The sequence below is a fragment of the Oncorhynchus keta genome, chromosome 5 (genome assembly GCF_023373465.1).
Source record: "Oncorhynchus keta strain PuntledgeMale-10-30-2019 chromosome 5, Oket_V2, whole genome shotgun sequence".
NCBI classification, from domain to species: domain Eukaryota; kingdom Metazoa; phylum Chordata; class Actinopteri; order Salmoniformes; family Salmonidae; genus Oncorhynchus; species Oncorhynchus keta.
The window spans coordinates 14670782-14689457 of record NC_068425.1 but is presented as its reverse complement, the minus strand read 5'-3'; the positions used below and the strand labels follow the sequence as shown (position 1 = coordinate 14689457).

Below are 18676 nucleotides of genomic sequence, written 5' to 3'. Positions count from 1 at the left end.
ATTTGCATGTAGAACAGCGATTCAACAGAAAAATAAATAAATGAATAGAGTCTGTCAGGTTCTTCAGTCTGGGGACGTAGCCCAGATACAGTGAGTCAAGTTGGTTCTGCTGCTGTACACTCATTGGTTCTGCACACTCATCACCACCACTCTATATGGTCTCTCGTAATCACTCATTCATAACATAACCTGTTACCTTAGGGGTTTATTTGGATTATCTCACAATGACGAGCACACCTGGGAAGCTGGGATATCCGTCATCCCTTGTCCCCCCTTCTTTCCCCTGTCAAAACATTGAGCTCATCTCTGTGGAGGAGTCTGTGTTTTCCTCAGCCCAATCTACAGGGTGAGGACCGAGGAGACCTCCCCCAGCCTACTGTATCTCCCATAGGGTCTGTCCCAGCCCTAGAGCCAGCCTTCCTGTGCCTGTGTTTGGGAGTTTCCATGACTCTCTGTGCAGCACAGCTGGCTGCAGCAGGCCCATCCTCCCTGCTCTCTCTCCCCGACCCCTCAGACCTGAACCCTGGCTGGCCTCCCTTCTGATGATCCCCCAGGGCCAGCTTCACTTCCTCAGAAATGACTTAATCATAGAGAATCCTTTGGCACCTTGTTAGATTAGGGAATACCATGTAAAGACACAGGTGAGGGACTTGTCTGAAACAGGTCAATCAAAGGTTGTGTTTGTGTGGGAGTGGGGGAGATTCCAGGGCATGGGAGAGCTGAGAGAATGGCCAAATGTAGCTACATTTTTTAAATCACTAAAACAGAGATGATTAACTTACATTTTTCCTCTTCATCTAATACGGTGCACATATTAAATACTGAGTGATATGAAATACAGACATAGCACCTAAACCGCATCGACATTGTCATTGTAACGTTTGTATCTTATTTTCACAGTCTGTTGAAGGTGCTCAGGAGACTATGATAGAGTGTATCAAGCACAAAAATACTCACTTGCGCTATATATCTCTATTTATACAAAGTTACACAGGACCACAATAATGTTCCTTATTTTAGTAGAGGCTTTAATAAGAAACCGTCATGAACTCCGGGCCTAGAGGTTTACTCTATAAGGGTCGGAAGTTCAGAGAAAAAGCTCATATCAGCATAGCATCAGTATAGTTGAGTGCTGCTTTTTTTCACACACAACAACTAGTTTGGGCAGAGCGTACATGTTGAATGTGGGAATGTGGGGACTTGTAAACAGGCAGTCTGGGTGGCTGGCTGCCTGGCTGGCTGCCTGGCTGTGGGAATCAGTGCACAAGGTTCAAGGTGGAAGTGGAGCACCTGTCTTACTACACCGCATGGCAACAGCGATACACCTCGAAGACTCAACCACAGGAAGAACATCACTTCCTCTTTCTACCTTTGGTTTTGACTATATTGATGAGTCTCACCTGTTCCGCTTTTATCCTCTTATCTCCCTGGATATCTGCGATGTATTACAGATGAAAGGGATTTAAACGTTGGAGGGATATGAAAATCACCCTGTTTTGTCTGGGACAGACAGAGAGACATAACACCGGAGGGATATATATATACACTACCAGTCACAAGATTTAGAACACCTACTCATTCAAGGGTTTTTCTTAATTTTTTACTATTTTCTACATTGTAGAATAATAGTGAAGACATAAACTATGAAATCACACATATGGAATCATGCTGTAACCCAAAAAGTGTTAAACAAATCAAAATATATTTTATATTTGAGATTCTTCAAATAGCCACCCTTCGCCTTGATGACAGCTTTGCACACTCTTGGCATTCTCTCAACCAGCTTCACTTGGAATGCTTTTCCAACAGTCTTGTTGGCTGCTTTTCCTTCACTCTACGGTCCGACACATCCAAACCATCTCAATTGGGTTGAGGTAGGGGGATTGTGGAGGCCAGGTCATCTAATGCAGTACTCCGTCTCTCTCCTTCTTGCTAAAATAGCTCTTACACAGCCTGGTGGTGTGTTGGGTCATTGTCCTGTTGAAAAATAATGATAGTCCCACTAAGCCCAACCAGATGGGATGGCGTATCACTGCAGAATGCTGTGGTAGCCATGCTGGTTAAATGTGCCTTGAATTCTAAATAAATCGCAGACATCGCCACCAGCAAAGCACACCCACACCATAACACCTCCTCCTACATGATTTATGGTGGTAAATACACATGTGGAGATTACATTTTCACCCACGCTCATCTCACAAAGACACGGCAAAAATCTCCAATTTGGACTCCAGACCAAAGGACAAATTTCCACCGGTCTAATGTCCATTGCTCGTGTTTCTTGGCCCAAGCAAGTCTCTTCTTCTTATTGGTGTCCTTTAGTAGTGGTATCTTTGCAGCAATTTGACCATGAAGGCCTGACTCATGCAGTCTCCTCTGAACAGTTGATGTTGAGATGTGTCTGTTACTTGAACTCTGTGAAGCATTTATTTGGGCTGCAATTTCTGAGGCAAGTAACTCTAATGAACCTATCCTCTGCAGCAGAGGTTACTCTGTGTTTTCCATTCCTGTGGCGGTCCTCATGAGAGCCAGTTTCATCATAGCGCTTGGTGTTTTTTTTGCGGCTGCACAAATGTTCTGTATTGATGTACCTTCATGTCTTAAAGTAATGATAGACTGTCAGTTCTTTTTGCTTGTTTGAGCTGTTATTGCCATAATATGGACTTGGTCTTTTACCAAATAGGGCTATCTTCTGTATACCACCCCTACCTTGTCACAACACAACTGATTGGCTCAAACACATTAAGAATTTCCACAAAATTAACTTTTAAGAAGGCATAATTGAAATGCATTCCAGGTGTCTACCTCATGAAGCTGGTTGAGAGAATGTCAAGAGTGTGCAAAGCTGTCATCAAGGCGAAGGGTGGCTATTTGAAGAATCTCAAATGTAAAATATATTTAGATTTGTTTAACACTTTTTGGGTTACTACATGATTCCATATGTGTGATTTCATAGTTTATGTCTTCACTATTATTCTACAGTGTAGAAAATAGTAAAACATTAAGAAAAACCCTTGAATGAGTAGGTGTTCTAAAACTTGTGACTGGTAGTGTATATGTCAAAGGTAAATGGGTTTGTCTGGTTGGAGTCACTCTGTGTAGAAGATTAAATATCCATAGTACACATCCTCAACAGCTAATGTGTAAGTGACTGTATATGTGTTGATTAGATTGAGACCTTAGATTGTTGCCCCCATTGCTGAATTGCCTTGTTGCTATATGGAGACAGGTACAACACAGCAGCAGTGGTTCATCTATGGCCCCTGCTGTGATGTGGGTTACAGCTGAAAGATGGCACGTGTCACATGCTCTGGGACATTCCATCCCCTGTCACTTGGCTTTAAGACCACCCTCCCATGCCCTGCCTGTCCTCTGTTCAAGCACTAACAGTGAGTGCTCTGCCCCGATCACTAGCTGTAACATCCCAGAGGAAGCCCCCAGTCTTAATATTACGACTGGTCATAGCAGGTATTAGGCCTCAGACCCTGTTTGTTGTGATGCTGGTCGGGAAATCAATTCCTTCGATCTGCTTGTGTGTATTCTGTGTGTTATTTCTCACTTGTGTACACGTTTCACCAGAAACCGCCCGTCTACTAAACCAGTTGAGGTCACTTCCTTCCATACAAGAATGTTCTTGGTTTAGGGAAGTGATACTGTGAAGAGTTCTGTAATCTTCAATACATATTTGACTCACTCCAAACCCAAAACGAATGAAAGATATAGAGAATTCTTAATTAACCATAAAGGTCAAGCAAATCTGTATGAAGGGATTTAAAGAAGCTTTGAATCATATTACAATCACTGTAGAATTCCCCTCTGAAAAAAACGAATTACCAAGTAGTGAACATTTTTATATAATATATGAAAGAACGTTTTAGTAGTAAATGAATAAATGAATGAATCCATGGATTGTGAATGTCATTAAATGAACCTTTCAGTATATGTTTTTAGTACATAATGGTGAAGCTCATTTTATCTGGCGGTTTGTCAGACCTGGGTTCAAATAGTATTCAAAGACTAAACCTGAGTTTAGTAAACAAATACTGTTTGGACCCAGGTCTGATGGTGTGTCAGTTAATCCCTCACCCCAGCAGACATACAGACAGAGGGTGGGTGTTCCTGCCAGTCCCTCCCTGGCCAGTTTATCAGGAAGTTTGACCTCATTGGCTTTGATTGGAGATCAGAGGGCTGATTTAGACAGGCCAAATGCCCATTCTCTCCCCTGGCTAAATCTCAGTGTAGTCTGGCTAATTCCTTTGTCCCAGAGCAACAGGCCACGCTTCGTCTGCTCTCCTCAATAGAGACAACAGCTTAGATTTCATACTGAATGGAGATGCCAGAGGGGGCTGACTGGACAGGACAGAGGGAGGAGGGAGGGGTGGCTATTGTTCTCTACTGTGGTATTTGGAGGGGAGGGATGCCTCATGGCCAGTGATGGGATGAAATTGATTAGTGTGTGTGTTGTGGCTGTGCGCAGTGGACGTTGTGGAGAAGCCTCCCAGAGAGCAGTGTGTTTTCTGCTTTCCCATTCAGAGGTCTCTTCAGCTCCTCCTCTCCTCCCCACTTCCTACCAGCACATCTTAAATAAGCAGTCATCTGACCTCTCCATGCTGGTGGTCTTTTAGGGAGGATGTGAGGTCACACAGTTGATGGTGTCTCTTTGTGAAGTATTTTTACTCGTGTTGATTGGCCAGAGCGTGGAATTAAACCTAGGAGTGCCCACAGTGAGTAATATGGTGGTGACAGGCCGTATCACCTCCAGAATACACCGTCTGAAGGACTTCATAACAAGATACGCTGTCTGTCCGATACAGGAATCTGTCCACATTTACGCCCTCCTAACCATGATGGGGTTAACGAACTCCATGCACACAGTAAGTCATTAGCTAAACACAGAACTTGCTGACACCCCAGTTTTAATCGATAAAGGAATGAATCCTTCAGTCAGCCTGGTTGTCCCCTTCCTTCTCTCACGTTGAGGAGGAATTTTGGATCATCCTCCACAACAATGACCCTCCTTCAGCCCCATGCGCATCATCAGCCTGATGCCCAGCACACAATGCAGCCTTTTGTAGGCGGGAGCGATTCAGGCTGATATCATGCTGGAAACTATTTAGATGGGGATCACATGTGGTCATGCTGCTGCTGAGTCCCCTCTTAGCTCACTTGGCTAACAGGAAGGGCAGCTTCTGACTGCTTTCTACAGGCAATAAGGCGCTTGTTTAGCTAGTTTGGGGATGCCTCTGGGAGCCTCTCTACGGGGGGTAGTAGTGGAGGAGAGACATTCTGCTTTGAGTTTGTTTTCCTTTGTTTTGTTAAAGCTGCCCAGTCTCTCAAGAGGATGTAAATCCATACAGACACTTCTATATCCAACGGTGAGAGGTCAGGAGGTCAAACACGCTAAAATCCGGTCACTAAGTCAAATGCTAACGTTATTGATTGACTGATTATGGAGAGAGAGAGAGAGAGAGAGAGGGCTGTTTCAGATTTGCATACTGTGGCTCACCCAGTGGTTTCCCTTGCCCTGTCAGGCCGGTTTCACAGTAGTGTTTTGAATTTGTGATTAGGTCATGGAAACAATTATCTTATCTCTTGGCTGTTAACTGTCAGTGCAGAAAGCAGAGAGACAGTATTTTATTTATACACATGTAATTGCTGTGATTTATTATGGAGTGTAAAAGTGTCAGATGAATATATCATGAAATATTGAGTAATGTTATTACTTGGATAACCCTTTTGGCATTTTGAGTAACAAGGTATGTTGTTATTGTTATGTAGAAGTTTGACAGAAGATGGTGTCAGCATTGTTCTACTGTTCCCCTCAACCTCAGTTAAACCAACCCAGCTTAAAAGGTTCATGTTGATAAATGGTCATGGTTGAAATTGTCCAATCACCCGCCACCTCTGTGTTTTTAACCTTTGACCCAGATCTCCTAGTTCTCCTTAAATTGATGTCATGTAAGATGAGGTCACGTCCTTGTGAGTGTCATGCTCATGTTCATTTTATTATCTCCATCCTTTACTCTGCTCTTTGTCCCCACAGCATTCCTACCCATCTCCAGGCTGTTAAACACTGGAAACTCATAGATATACCTGTATCAAGGCTGTTATACAGGCTACATGGAGAAGCTGTTGTCATGGTCACACCCTGCAGTGGTCTGGGGGGTGGATGTCAGAGGGGCCCTGGTTCTAGGTGGATCTCTACTCCCACTCTCTCCCCAGGTGACAGGCTTTCCTGCGTGGGCACACTGGGTTGCCTGCTGGGGGAGATAAGGAGAGTTTTCATGCGAAGAAGTACCGTCTGGGACCCTGGCATGATAGCAGCAGTCTCAGGGACTTCAGGCTAGGCTGAAACACCCTCTCTATTCCCACCACATCTCAGAGTTGAGGAGGTGTGTGTGTGTGTGTGTGTGTGTGTGTGTGTGTGTGTGTGTGTGTGTGTGTGTGTGTGTGTGTGTGTGTGTGTGTGTGTGTGTGTGTGTGTGTGTGTGTGTGTGTGTGTGTGTGTGTGTGTGTGTGCCCTAAGAGTCAGCTGATGTAATCACTGTCCACGCACAAGAAGACACAGTATTTGATTGTGTTAAATCAAATTACATTGACTTGTCTTAGAATAGTATAAGGCATCTGGCCCACGAGGCAAGTTTAGAGTCGTCTCTCTTTATATGAGATGTACAAACACTGGCATGTGTCCAGAAAAGATACAGATTTACAGGGAGGCTGGTTTTTCCACCAGAGTAAAGATATGCACCAACCATCTCAAGTGCTGCTGTGTTTCAGGAGTGGAGCTTCAGTAAAATGGACACATTAGAGAGTTGAGAAAAGGGGGGCACAGTAGAGAGTTGAGCTAAGAGGGGCATGTTAAAGAGTTGCTCTAAGAGGGGCACGCTAAGAGGGGCACGCTAAGAGGGGCACGCTAAGAGTTTTGAGGAAAGAGACAGTAAGTGTACTAGTGTAGTCACAGAGTGCTATGGGCCAAGTGGTTCTCTCTCTCTCTCTCTCTGTCTCTGTTGCTCTCTCTCTCTGTGTGTGTGTGTGTGTGTGTGTGTGTGTGTGTGTGTGTGTGTGTGTGTGTGTGTGTGTGTGTGAGTGTGTGAGTGTGTGAGTGAGTGAGTGAGTGAGTGAGTGAGTGAGTGAGTGAGTGCCATGCCATGCCATGCCATGCCATGCCATGCCATGCCATGCCATGCCATGCCATGCCATGCCATGCCATGCCATGCCATGCCATGCCATGCCAGCTCCAATGGGAAATACACAGTGAATTATTCACAAGTGTAGGATGGCTTAATAATTTATCCGTAGAATTATCCACCCTTGCAATAATATTTCACCCCCTAAAGAAAAGTGGAAAAACCGTTTTGCCTGGACAGAACTTACTCAACTTCAAGTGAACTGAATCAGTAGACGTTGCAATTCAGGGCTAATTCCTCTCCCTGATATAAAACACATCTCACCCTTTTTTCACCTTGATTTGCAGAGGAAGATATATGCACTGTTTTCTCAATGTATTCATTGGGATGTTGTCTGCTGTCACTGTACAGTACAGTGCACATCGTACTGTGAAGTCACTAGTGAGATGTTAAAAAGAAGCGGCCATCATTTTGCCAGTTACAGTAGTAGCAGTAGCCGTTATATCATCCTACAGTACTTGCTACTGCCTTGATATCTAGCATGTCTGCCATTATGTAAGCTTGTCTGTAGTCTATCTCCAGCAGGACGTTGGCCATTGAAGTTCTATAAATAGACTGTATGCACACAGACCAGCGTCAGAGACTTACTTATCCTCTCATACATAGTACCTCTGGCACTAGATCTTAGCATGCAGTCAATACTGTTTGGACAGCAGTAGCAGAGGTTTTTCCCCATGCACCGTATGTAGCACGTTCACACTCACTTTGGATTGAAAGCCACAAGCCACTCACTTCCAAGTGTTGACTTTGCACTGTAAAATCCCCCTGTGGTGTGTGTGTGTGTGTGTATGAGCGTGCGTGAGTGTGTTTTCCCAGACGGTAGGGCGAGACAACCCGGGTGTCTGAGTGGGCAAACATGGGGAATGGAATGAGGTTCCAGCAGATAGGCCTGTCATGCCAGTCCCCCCTCTGGCCCCTCCTCAGCCATGACACTGGATCCCTGGGTCAGCTGCAGAGGGTATTCCTGTTGAGTTTGTGTTTTAACGTCAGACGGGGATGTTTCGGGGTGACAGCCTGTCACACTGTGTCGGTTTGCCTCAGGCTAGACACTGAATCTGAATGGTGCGGAGCGGGCCGGACACAGGGCGGCTCCTTGGCCTCCGCTACCCTGGTCTGGTCTGCAGCTATGTGGAGTATTTCCTTCCATGTAAGAGGAGCATACCGCCAGGCCATACGCCCAGACTGAGGAGAGGAACCGGAGCTGGACCCTCCTTCCTTTTCCCCTAGAAAACCCTGGTGAAAATCCCCTTGTCATCCCGGCGCCATGTTCATGGAAACCACATGGTTTCGAGTCACACTGCTTTGTTAGTCATCCGGGAGACGGTGTGAGGGAGGGAAAGAGGGAAAGAGAAACAGAGAGTTGCGTTTACACCCGTGGTTATATCACAGAGGCAACTCTCGTCTGTGTCCTAACTCTGCTTCCACAATCAGCGTGGTCACCTGGTCTTCCTGTCGCTCCTCCAACACGAACGCTGTGTTGATATTCTTAGTCCTTTAATCTGCGTCTGTTTCAGAAGTCATCCACAGGCTCCAAACACTAACACACTGCAGCTTTACCGGTTCTGACAGCTTCTTAATTCATCTCGCTTGACAGTGGTGTGTGTGTGTGTGTGTGCGTGTGTGTGTGTGTGTGTGTGTGTGCGCGTGCATGTGCGCATGCGTGTGTGTGTGTGTGTGTGTGTGTGTGTGTGTGTGTGTGTGTGCGTGCGTGTGTGTGTGTGTGTGTGCGCTATTTAAAGACCAAAAGCAGCACCATGCTGTAATAAATGCCCAGATGGGCCTCAGATGGATCAGGTGTTACACAACACTGAGGCCGTTGTTATTAAGTGCAATTGATTCACGGTCTCTAGATCTCCCATCTCGGTCCATTGCCAGATCAGATGCGTGTTCTAATTGCTTAGCACGTTCCTTATCCATCTAAACACACTTGAAGGATGAGGTCTTGTTGGGCTCCTTGGCAGTAATGACGTTGTGGGAGTGTTGTTGCCTAAGATTGCAGCATTGTAAGCCTATAGAGTCATATGAGGAGTGAGGTCAGTGTTTGGGTAAGAGAGTGAGCTGCTCAATGGCATATTTTCCTCCCATTGTTTCCTTAATATCAGGTTTTGCCTTGCTTTCAACATGTAGTGAGGCAGGCTTACTGCAGCCATGATCGATAGGCTGCATTGTTGTTAGTGACTCCAGCATGGTGAAGGTCAACATTACCAGAGAGAATCTCTGTTTTTATCCAGGCTTACAGTATTTATGGTGCATATTCTGTTATGGAACATGATATGCGGTACTAAAGCTAAGTCATTGTCTTATAGTTTTCCATAGTGTATCTTGGGTCATGAGTAAGCAAGTGTATCACTCATCAAGAGAAAAGAAGGAAGAATACAATTACACACAAAGACATTTAGAGAAAAACAAAATAAAGTGATTGAGGTTCAGCAACAGAGGATGAGAGAAAGATAAATATATATTCGGAGACATTCTGGGTGAAGAGAGAGAGGAAGCGAGAGAGAATGAGAGAGCAAGGAACCAGAGCCTGGGGCCAGGAAGTTCAGTTTCTCAGGAAGGAAGTTTCTAGCCTTCTCAGTACCCAGATTAATGAGATCATCCATCATGGCGCCTGCCTCAGCCTGCACGCCAGCATGCCTGTTCTGTTACTCTTCCTCTTCCCCCTACGCCCAGCCTGCCTCCCTCTGCCCAGCCTGCTTCATCTACCCAGCCTGCCTCATCTACCCAGCCTGCCTGCCTCCCTCAGCCCAGCCTGCCTGCCTCCCTCATCTATCCAACCTGCCTCCCTCTGCCAAGCCTGTCTCCCTCTGCCAAGCCTGTCTCCCTCTGCCAAGCCTCTCTCTCTGCCAAGCCTCTCTCTCTGCCAAGCCTGTCTCTCTCTGCCAAGCCTGTCTCCCTCTGTCAAGCCTGCTTCCCTCTACCCAGCCGCCCTCATCTACCCAGCCTACCCCCCTCTACCCAGCCTGCCTCCCTCTGCCCAGCCGCCCTCATCTACCCAGCTTGCCCCCTCTACCCAGCCTGCCTCCCTCTACCAAGCCTGCCTCCCTCTACCTAGCCTGCCTCCCTCTACCCAGCCTGCCCCCCTCTACCCAGCCTGCCTCCCTCTACCCAGCCTGCCTCCTCTACCCAGCCTGCCTCCCTCTACCCAGCCTGCCTCCCTCTACCCAGCCTGCCCCCCTCTACCCAGCCTGCCTCCCTCTAACCAGCCTGCCCCCTCTACCCAGCCTGCCTCCCTCTGCCCAGTCACCCTCATCTACCCAGCCTGCCTCCCTCTAACCAGCCTGCCTCCCTCTACCCAGCCTGCCTCCCTCTGCCCAGCCACCCTCATCTACCCAGCCTGCCCCCTCTACCCAGCCTGCCTCCCTCTACCCAGCCTGCCTCCCTCTGCCCAGCCGCCCTCATCTACCCAGCCTGCCTCCTCAGCCTTAGCTCTGCCCTGCAGCCAGCTGCACTGTCTGGAGCTCTGTCACTGGCTGACCAGACTGGTTACACTTGATGTGCTTTCTCCAGCAATGCTGCTCACTTTCAGAATCAGAATCACCTTTATTCACCAGGTACATTTACACATACTCAGAATTTTACTTGGTGATATGGTGCTACAAGTAATAGACAACATTTAGAGACAGAATACAGGCAACCGATTTCATACGAAGTTTACATACATTATATACAATTAGGTAGAGTGAGCATAGCGCTATAAGAGAATGAGCAGATATATAAATATACAGTGGGTATACGGTTGATATACAGTGGGTATACGGTTGATATACAGTGGGTATACGGTTGATATACAGTGGGTATACAGTTGATATACAGTGGGTATACATACGGTTGATATACAGTGGGTATACGGTTGATATACAGTGGGTATATGGTTGATATACACTGGGTATACGGTTGATATACACTGGGTATACGGTTGATATACAGTGGATGTACAAATTTACAGTATCAGTATGAATATATCTAAATGCAGAGAGATGGACAGAGTGCAATGCAGTATAATGCAGTTATTTTATGTACAGTTCAGAGATGCCTTGATGCGGTGTGCAGCATAGAGTGTCCTTTAGTATCCATAGTCCTTTAGTCTCTTTGCGCCAGATAGCTGGTTGGTGAGGACCATAGTCCTTTCGTCTCTTTGGGCCAGATAGCTGGTTGGTGAGGGCCATAGTCCTTTAGTCTCTTTGCGCCAGATAGCTGGTTGGTGAGGGCCATAGTCCTTTAGTCTCTTTGCGCCAGATAGCTGGTTGGTGAGGGCCATAGTCCTTTAGTCTCTTTGCGCCAGATAGCTGGTTGGTGAGGACCATAGTCCTTTAGTCTCTTTGCGCCAGATAGCTGGTTGGTGAGGACCATAGTCCTTTAGTCTCTTTGCGCCAGATAGCTGGTTGGTGAGGACCATAGTCCTTTAGTCTCTTTGCGCCAGATAGCTGGTTGGTGAGGGCCATAGTCCTTTCGTCTCTTTGCGCCAGATAGCTGGTTGGTGAGGACCATAGTCCTTTAGTCTCTTTGCGCCAGATAGCTGGTTGGTGAGGGCCATAGTCCTTTAGTCTCTTTGCGCCAGATAGCTGGTTGGTGAGGGCCATAGTCCTTTAGTCTCTTTGCGCCAGATAGCTGGTTGGTGAGGGCCATAGTCCTTTAGTCTCTTTGCGCCAGATAGCTGGTTGGTGAGGACCATAGTCCTTTAGTTTCTTTGCGCCAGATAGCTGGTTGGTGAGGACCATAGTCCTTTAGTCTCTTTGCGCCAGATAGCTGGTTGGTGAGGGCCATAGTCCTTTAGTCTCTTTGCGCCAGATAGCTGGTTGGTGAGGACCATAGTCCTTTAGTCTCTTTGCGCCAGATAGCTGGTTGGTGAGGGCCATAGTCCGGGGCAAGAAACTTTGTGGTGGGAGGTTTTGGTCAAGAGTGACCTGAACCGCCTGCCAGAGGTGAATTTTTAGAGTGGGGGAGACCAGGGTGGGAGGAGTCGGTGATGATCTGTCCTGCATGCTTCCTTGTCCTGGAGGGCAGGTGGCAGCCTATGACCCACTATACAGAACAGACAATACGTTGCAGTTTGCCCTTGCAGTGGGCAGACCCAAACCAGACTGTGATGGAGGAGGTGATTATGGATTCAACGATTGATGCGTAAAACCGGATCAGGATTGCCTGGGTGATTTTTTTTTTCTTCAGCTGCCGCAGGTAGTACATCGACTGTTGTGTCTTCTTGGTGACCGCTGTGGTCATGTCCTCTCACTTGAGGTTGTGAGAGATGATGTTCTCCAGGAATTTGAATGATTCAGCCCTGCTAACAGCTAAGCCAGCAATCTCGAGGGGGAGAGATAGTGGGGGGCTGTTCAACTGAAGATCATATGGAATGTTGCTATGGAATGTTCCAGTGACAGCTTATTATGAATTCAGGTTTTGTCCCTGGATGGAGGGCTTGGGAAACATACTGTACAAGACCCATTTTATAAATGTACAGTTGAAGTTGGAAGTTTACATACGCTTAGGCTGTAATCATTAAGACTGGTTTTTAAACCACCCCACAAATTTCTTATTAACAAACTATAGTTTTGGCAAGTCGGTTAGGCCACAAAACGCAGAACTAAAAATATAATGCCTTACCTTTGACGAGCTTCTTTTGTTGGCACTCCAATATATCCCATAAACATCACAAATGGTCCTTTTGTTTGATTAATTCAGTTGATATATGTCCAAAATGTCCATTTATTTGGCGTGTTTGATCCAGAAAAACACCGGTTCCAACTTGCGAAACGTGACTACAAAATATCTCAAAAGTTACCTGTAAACATTGCCAAAACATTTAAAACTACTTTTGTAATACAACTTTAGGTATTTTTTAACGGAAATAATCGATAAAATTGAATACGGGATGATCTGTGTTCAATACAGGAGGAAAACAAACTAGCTTTCTGGTGACGCGCCTCTATCTAACAGTACACTTCAAGTGACCCTCGTTCAAGATGGCTGTACTTCTTCATTACACAAAGGAATAACCTCAATCAATTTCTAAAGACTGTTGACATGCAGTGGAAGCGATAGGAACTGCAAGAAGGTCCCTTAGAAATCTGAATTCCCAATGAAAACCCATTGAAAAGAGAGTTTGTCCTCTGTTATACTCACAGACATGATTCGAACAGTTTTAGAAACGTCAGTATGTTTTCTATCCATATCTACTAAGAATATGCATATCTTATATTCTGGGGATGAGTAGCAGGCAGTTGAATTTGGGCATGTATTTCATCCGGACGTGAAAATACTGCCCCCTGTCACCAAGAACTGACCTAAGACAGGGATTTTTTACTAGGATTAAATGTCAAGAATTGTGGAAAAATTTTAATAAAATCAAATACAATTTTATTTGTTACATACACATGGTTAGCAGATGTTAATGCGAGTGTAGCGAAATGCTTGTGCTTCTAGTTCCGACAATGCAGAAATAACCAACAAGTAATCTAACCTAACATTTTCACAACAACTTACTTATACACACAAGTGTAAAGGGATGAAGAATATGTACATAAAGATATATGAATGAGTGATGGTACAGAACGGCATAGGCAAGATGCAGTAGATGGTTTTTGAGTATAGTATATATATATATATATGAGATGAGTAATGTAGGGTATGTAAATATATAAAAGTGGCATTGTTTAAAGTGGCAATATGCAGTAGATGGTATAGAGTACAGTATATACATATGAGATGAGTAATGTAGGGTATGTAAACATTATATTAAGTGGCATTGTTTAAAGTGGCTAGTGATACATTTTTTACATTTTTCCATTATTAAATTGGCTGGAGTTGAGTCAGTATGTTGGCAGCAGCCACTCAATGTTAGTGGTGGCTGTTTAACAGTCTGATGGCCTTGAGATAGAAGCTGTTTTTCAGTTTCTCGGTCCCTGCTTTGATGCACCTGTACTGACCTTGCCTTCTGAATGATAGCGGGGTGAACAGGCAGTGGCTCGGGTGGTTGTTGTCCTTGATGATCTTTATGGCCTTCCTGTGACATCGGGTGGTGTAGGTGTCCTGGAGGGCAGATAGTTTGTACACATGGAAAATGGAATGGATGGATCAGTTATCATTTTATATCGATTAGATCTTATGTTGAGGGGTGTTTCCTATCTGGATGTTAGGGCTACTAGTTTAAACAGATAAAAGGAAGATTTTTCAGTGGGACATTTGTTTCTGCTTAGCAGGCATCAAAAAAGGGCTATATTTAGAATGTTGGTTAACGTGAGACAGGATGTATCAATTAAGGAAACGTTATTGTGAGATAGCAGCAGGAGAACTAGGTCCTGTTGAAAAGTGAACAATGAGAATTAACCCCTGCACTCGCCCACCAAAGCCCTTTCAGACAGGCAGCTGAAATAGGCAGTGAAGGAAGTCACATCTACAAGGCTCCTTGCAGCCCCCAGCCCTCCTCACCACTGTTTGTCTTCAAGCTTTACCTGTTACAGCTGGGTCCTCCATTGTCACAACTCACTGCCTTTCTATGCATGACTGGCCCCCATTTACCAAGTCATTATATTAATAGATGGCCTAAAAACCTGAGAGAGAGAGAGAGAGAGAGAGAGAGAGAGAGAGAGAGAGAGAGAGAGAGAGAGAGAGAGAGAGAGACACACACACACACCAGGGAGGTAAAACACTGTGGTTGAGCCAGGCTGTCAGTTTGATAACCTGAAAGCCTCATGGACTTCTCTGTCCTACCCTGCACCTGGAGAGACCCGGGTCTGTCCTCTGGGTTTAGTCTGCCTGTCAGTCTTTCCCACCCACCCTCTAACGGAGAGCAACAGCAACACCAGAACGTAAAAACACAGTCAATCGAGTTTGTTGTAAATGCATCTCATGGTTGAGTAGGAAGTGTTTGTTTCTCACATCCATTAGCCTGGAGTTGAAGCGTCAGCAGGAAGCTAATCTTGCAGTGTGCATGTTGCAAGGATGGGAGTGGGTGTTTTCCTTCTTCAGATGTGGATCTGGAAGTTAAAACAAATCTCTTTAAAGGGCCCACAGATTAAATCACGTTAACCTCACAGTCGTGGGAAGTAGGGGTGTTGACGGTGCTGCAGCACCCCCTGAAAAATCGTACATTTAAAAAGTATCAATAAAAAAATATATCCATCTGCAGCGCCAGAGCGGGCAAAAAGATTTGTCCAGCCCCACCCCCAAACGACTTCCCGCGGCTATGGTTAACTTTAAGAATGCTGAGTGCAGACCGACAGACGGAGAGAGCAGTTATCATGGTGGGAAAACTGTTGCTATCTCCAGGCATGGAATTGTTTGTTGTTTTAACCTTTAACCTTTAGATAAGACATATAGTATTCCATGCACATATAATTGGCTTCATTGTCTCTTCAACTCAATTACTAATATTAAGCTGTAATAAGCATTAATGTGATAGTATTAAATAAATGGTTGAGGCACTTGCGTTACAGTAAGATGGCGTTTTCAACCCTTTTGGAATGTGAATTGAAACTACAAGGAGTCAGGAGTCAGGGAAAATTATAATCCTGTGTCCTTGGATGGTGTCCAAAATGTAGAATTCAATCAACATAATTTCTCCTCAATGATGTCTCCATTGCTCAAGGACTTCCTCCCTCTAAAGTCCAGTCAGTGTGTCTCTCAGATTGGGATGGATGACCCTGAATACTAGCTAGGCCCTTGGCCTTCATGCAGGCCTAATGTACTGTACTCATTCATTATCCTGGTGAGAGGAGATGACTGCCATGTTATAGACTCCCACGTGGTAGCAGGCAGCCCGATCACTGCCATAACCACAGCCTGTGTCCATGCTGGGTGTCCTGGAGCCTGCAGACCTAGTATCTGGCTGGCGGCTGCCATCCTCCCATCCTCCTCCCCAGACACAAGCCTCAGAACTCTGCCAAGTCAGCTGCCATGTTGTCTTTGGACTGGACTGAAGGACAAGAGAGAAGGAGACAGGCTTCCGAAGCACACCGCTGACTGTAGGTCTGTCTGTCTGCAGTTCTGTGTCTGTTGGTCTGTAAGTAGGTCTGTCTAAGGTTTCAGGTTTTCATAGGTCTCAGTGTGCCAGACGCGTCAACCACCTTGCCTCTCTCAGAGTTACACTCAGAGTGTGTACACAGGGTAGTACGGATGAGAGGAAAGCCAGGCAGCAGGCAGGAGGATTTAAGTGGGTTGGCCGTAGGAAAACCGTGGTGAGAATCGGAGGCGCCAAAGCCCCCAGTGTTAGCTACAAACCTAGGAGATAGTGGAGCGATAGATTCAGCAGTAGACAGAGGCTGAGTCCCAGGTCAAACACACTACAGTCACGGCTCCAAGACCTGGAATCAAATGAGACTGAGTGTGGAAGACAATTAGGCTCCCACCCCTCGATACAATCTGCAGAACCAAGGCATATGCCTCTGCTGTAAGATCCCTAGAGTTTGTAGTTAAAAGCAAATTATGGGAGCTGTCGCTTCAGGGCTGTCTGGGCTATAGAAGAGAGGGTTTGTGTGTGTGGTTCTGGCAGAAATGTTGTAGTGGGTGTTTTGTACAAGTGCAAAGGCTGAAGACGGACAGGCTGAAGTTTCCCTCCTCCAGGCGTTGGTTGCTTGCTGGTCTAACAGAGCTTCACCTGGTCCATGACTCACCCCAGTAGGAGACCAGGGGAGGCTGTCACTACGCCTTATTCCCCCCGAGTCAGAAAACCTACAGTCATGACCTGTACCGTCACGAGAAGTCTGAGCTCATATGGAGCTGAGTGACCGTGCTTTGAAATGTGTAATCTTGTGATATTTTTCCTGCTCATCTTCCTCTGCACAGAAAAACCTGGTTGCGAGTCAGTGAGGGCGGTCTCCCCCTCTTTCCTCCCTCCCTCACACCCTAGGCTGGCCTGCTTTGTTCCCGTCTGGCTCAGCTAACAGCTAATCCTGGCCAGTCATCACAACCCAGAGCTCCTGACCAGATATAAAGGCTGGTGAGGTCGGACAGCATTCCCCACAGAGCCCTCTCTCCACTCTGTGCAGTGGGGCAGAATGTCTCAGCATGGCATCCATGGGTGAAGTGACCGACCTCTTGTTGGCTGTGTCTTCACAGTAGCTAGCTATTTACCACACGCTAATGGGCTTGTTCAGTATGCTCTCTCTATGTCAGACCTGGGTTCAAATAGTATGTGTTTTCTTTCAAATGATTGCTGAATTTGATTGAGCATACATAGAGTGCAATATTGGCTTGGTTTGCGCTTTTGGTTCTATTCCCTTGGTTCCATTGCACCAGGCAAGCTCAATCAAACTCAGTTAAAGTATTTTACTTAAAGCAAATACCACTTGAACCCAGTTGTGTGTAGTAGACCCTTTTCACACATGATAGGACAGGTCAGGATGGGACTGACTGCATGTGTGTCCTGCTGTGAACCGATGGCTCGTGAACACCAGCCGTCAATGATGACTTGGCTGACTTGGACCAGGACAGTGTGGTTGTTACTAGCACAGTGTGGTTGACCTCACCTTCTCTATCTGTGGCCAGCGCCTCCAGCCTGGGGTTTCACTCCTGCCTCCCTCCACTGCCCTCCATTGTCAGCCTCGCTGGCTCTGTGGCAGGATTTATGTTTCACATGAACACTCCCATCATCACTTGGGCTAAAACAGGAGCCTGCAGTGTGTTAAAATGCAACGCAAAGCAGATGTGCTTGACATTGCCGTGGACTTTCCAAGGACCTAAAGCTCTGTAACCATAGAAGGGGAATGCGTGACCCTGTATGACTGCTGCCAGCCCGCTCATAGCCCTCTGATGCTGCTGAAGTGAAAGCACAAGACCACATTTGGGCCCTCATCCCTCGTCTTGTGGGGCATTTGAGCAAAATGAGTCTGTGAAAGACAAATATCATGTGACACGTGAGGAGAGTGTTTTTCCTCACATTCAAAGGGTTTAATAACAGCTTCTCTGGTGAGGAACTAACCAATGGCACACGCTTGAGTCTTTTTCTCGGGGGAGGTAGTCTTTATTTACGCGTTCGTGTATCTCACTGCGGGAATAATTGTTTCAGTTGTCCTATGATGCCCCTGGGGAGAATGTCGCAGAGCACGTTAAGAATGCCACCCTTGTGTTTGAAGGTCACAGTATTATTTGACCAAATAACAGGGAGAGAGAAACACAAGCTGAAGTGAAGGATTGTTGATAACAATGCTCTAGGGATGAGGAGGTTTCTCTGACGGAGGCCTGCCAGGTTCATTACACCTCCTGTGGTCTCTAGGCTGCGTCATGGGAATGCACAGGGAAAGGACCTAGCAATGTAGTCTCTCCCACAAATGCCTGGCGGGGGAAGTGAGAGGAGGCCTAGAATAGATGAATATATAACAACAAGGTGGGATTCAATTCAATTTCATCTCTGGCATTTCGGGATTAGTCCTTAGATCATAAACTTCCCCACTCCCGCTGCACAAATATTTATTGCTTTGTTAAATGGTTCCGTGTGTTTCTTTCTGGGTAAGAGCAAGCAGCTGTGGTCTGGTAATCTCTCCATCTGGCGC

The 18676-nt window shown here is 46.1% G+C and overlaps 1 protein-coding gene across 6 annotated transcripts in view; it reads left to right on the top strand.

Annotated features, from left to right (window-relative positions):
• rhbdf1a (rhomboid 5 homolog 1a (Drosophila)) overlaps nucleotides 1-18676 on the top strand; it is a 51682-nt gene that overhangs the window by 7296 nt on the left and 25710 nt on the right. The window lies entirely within an intron of this gene.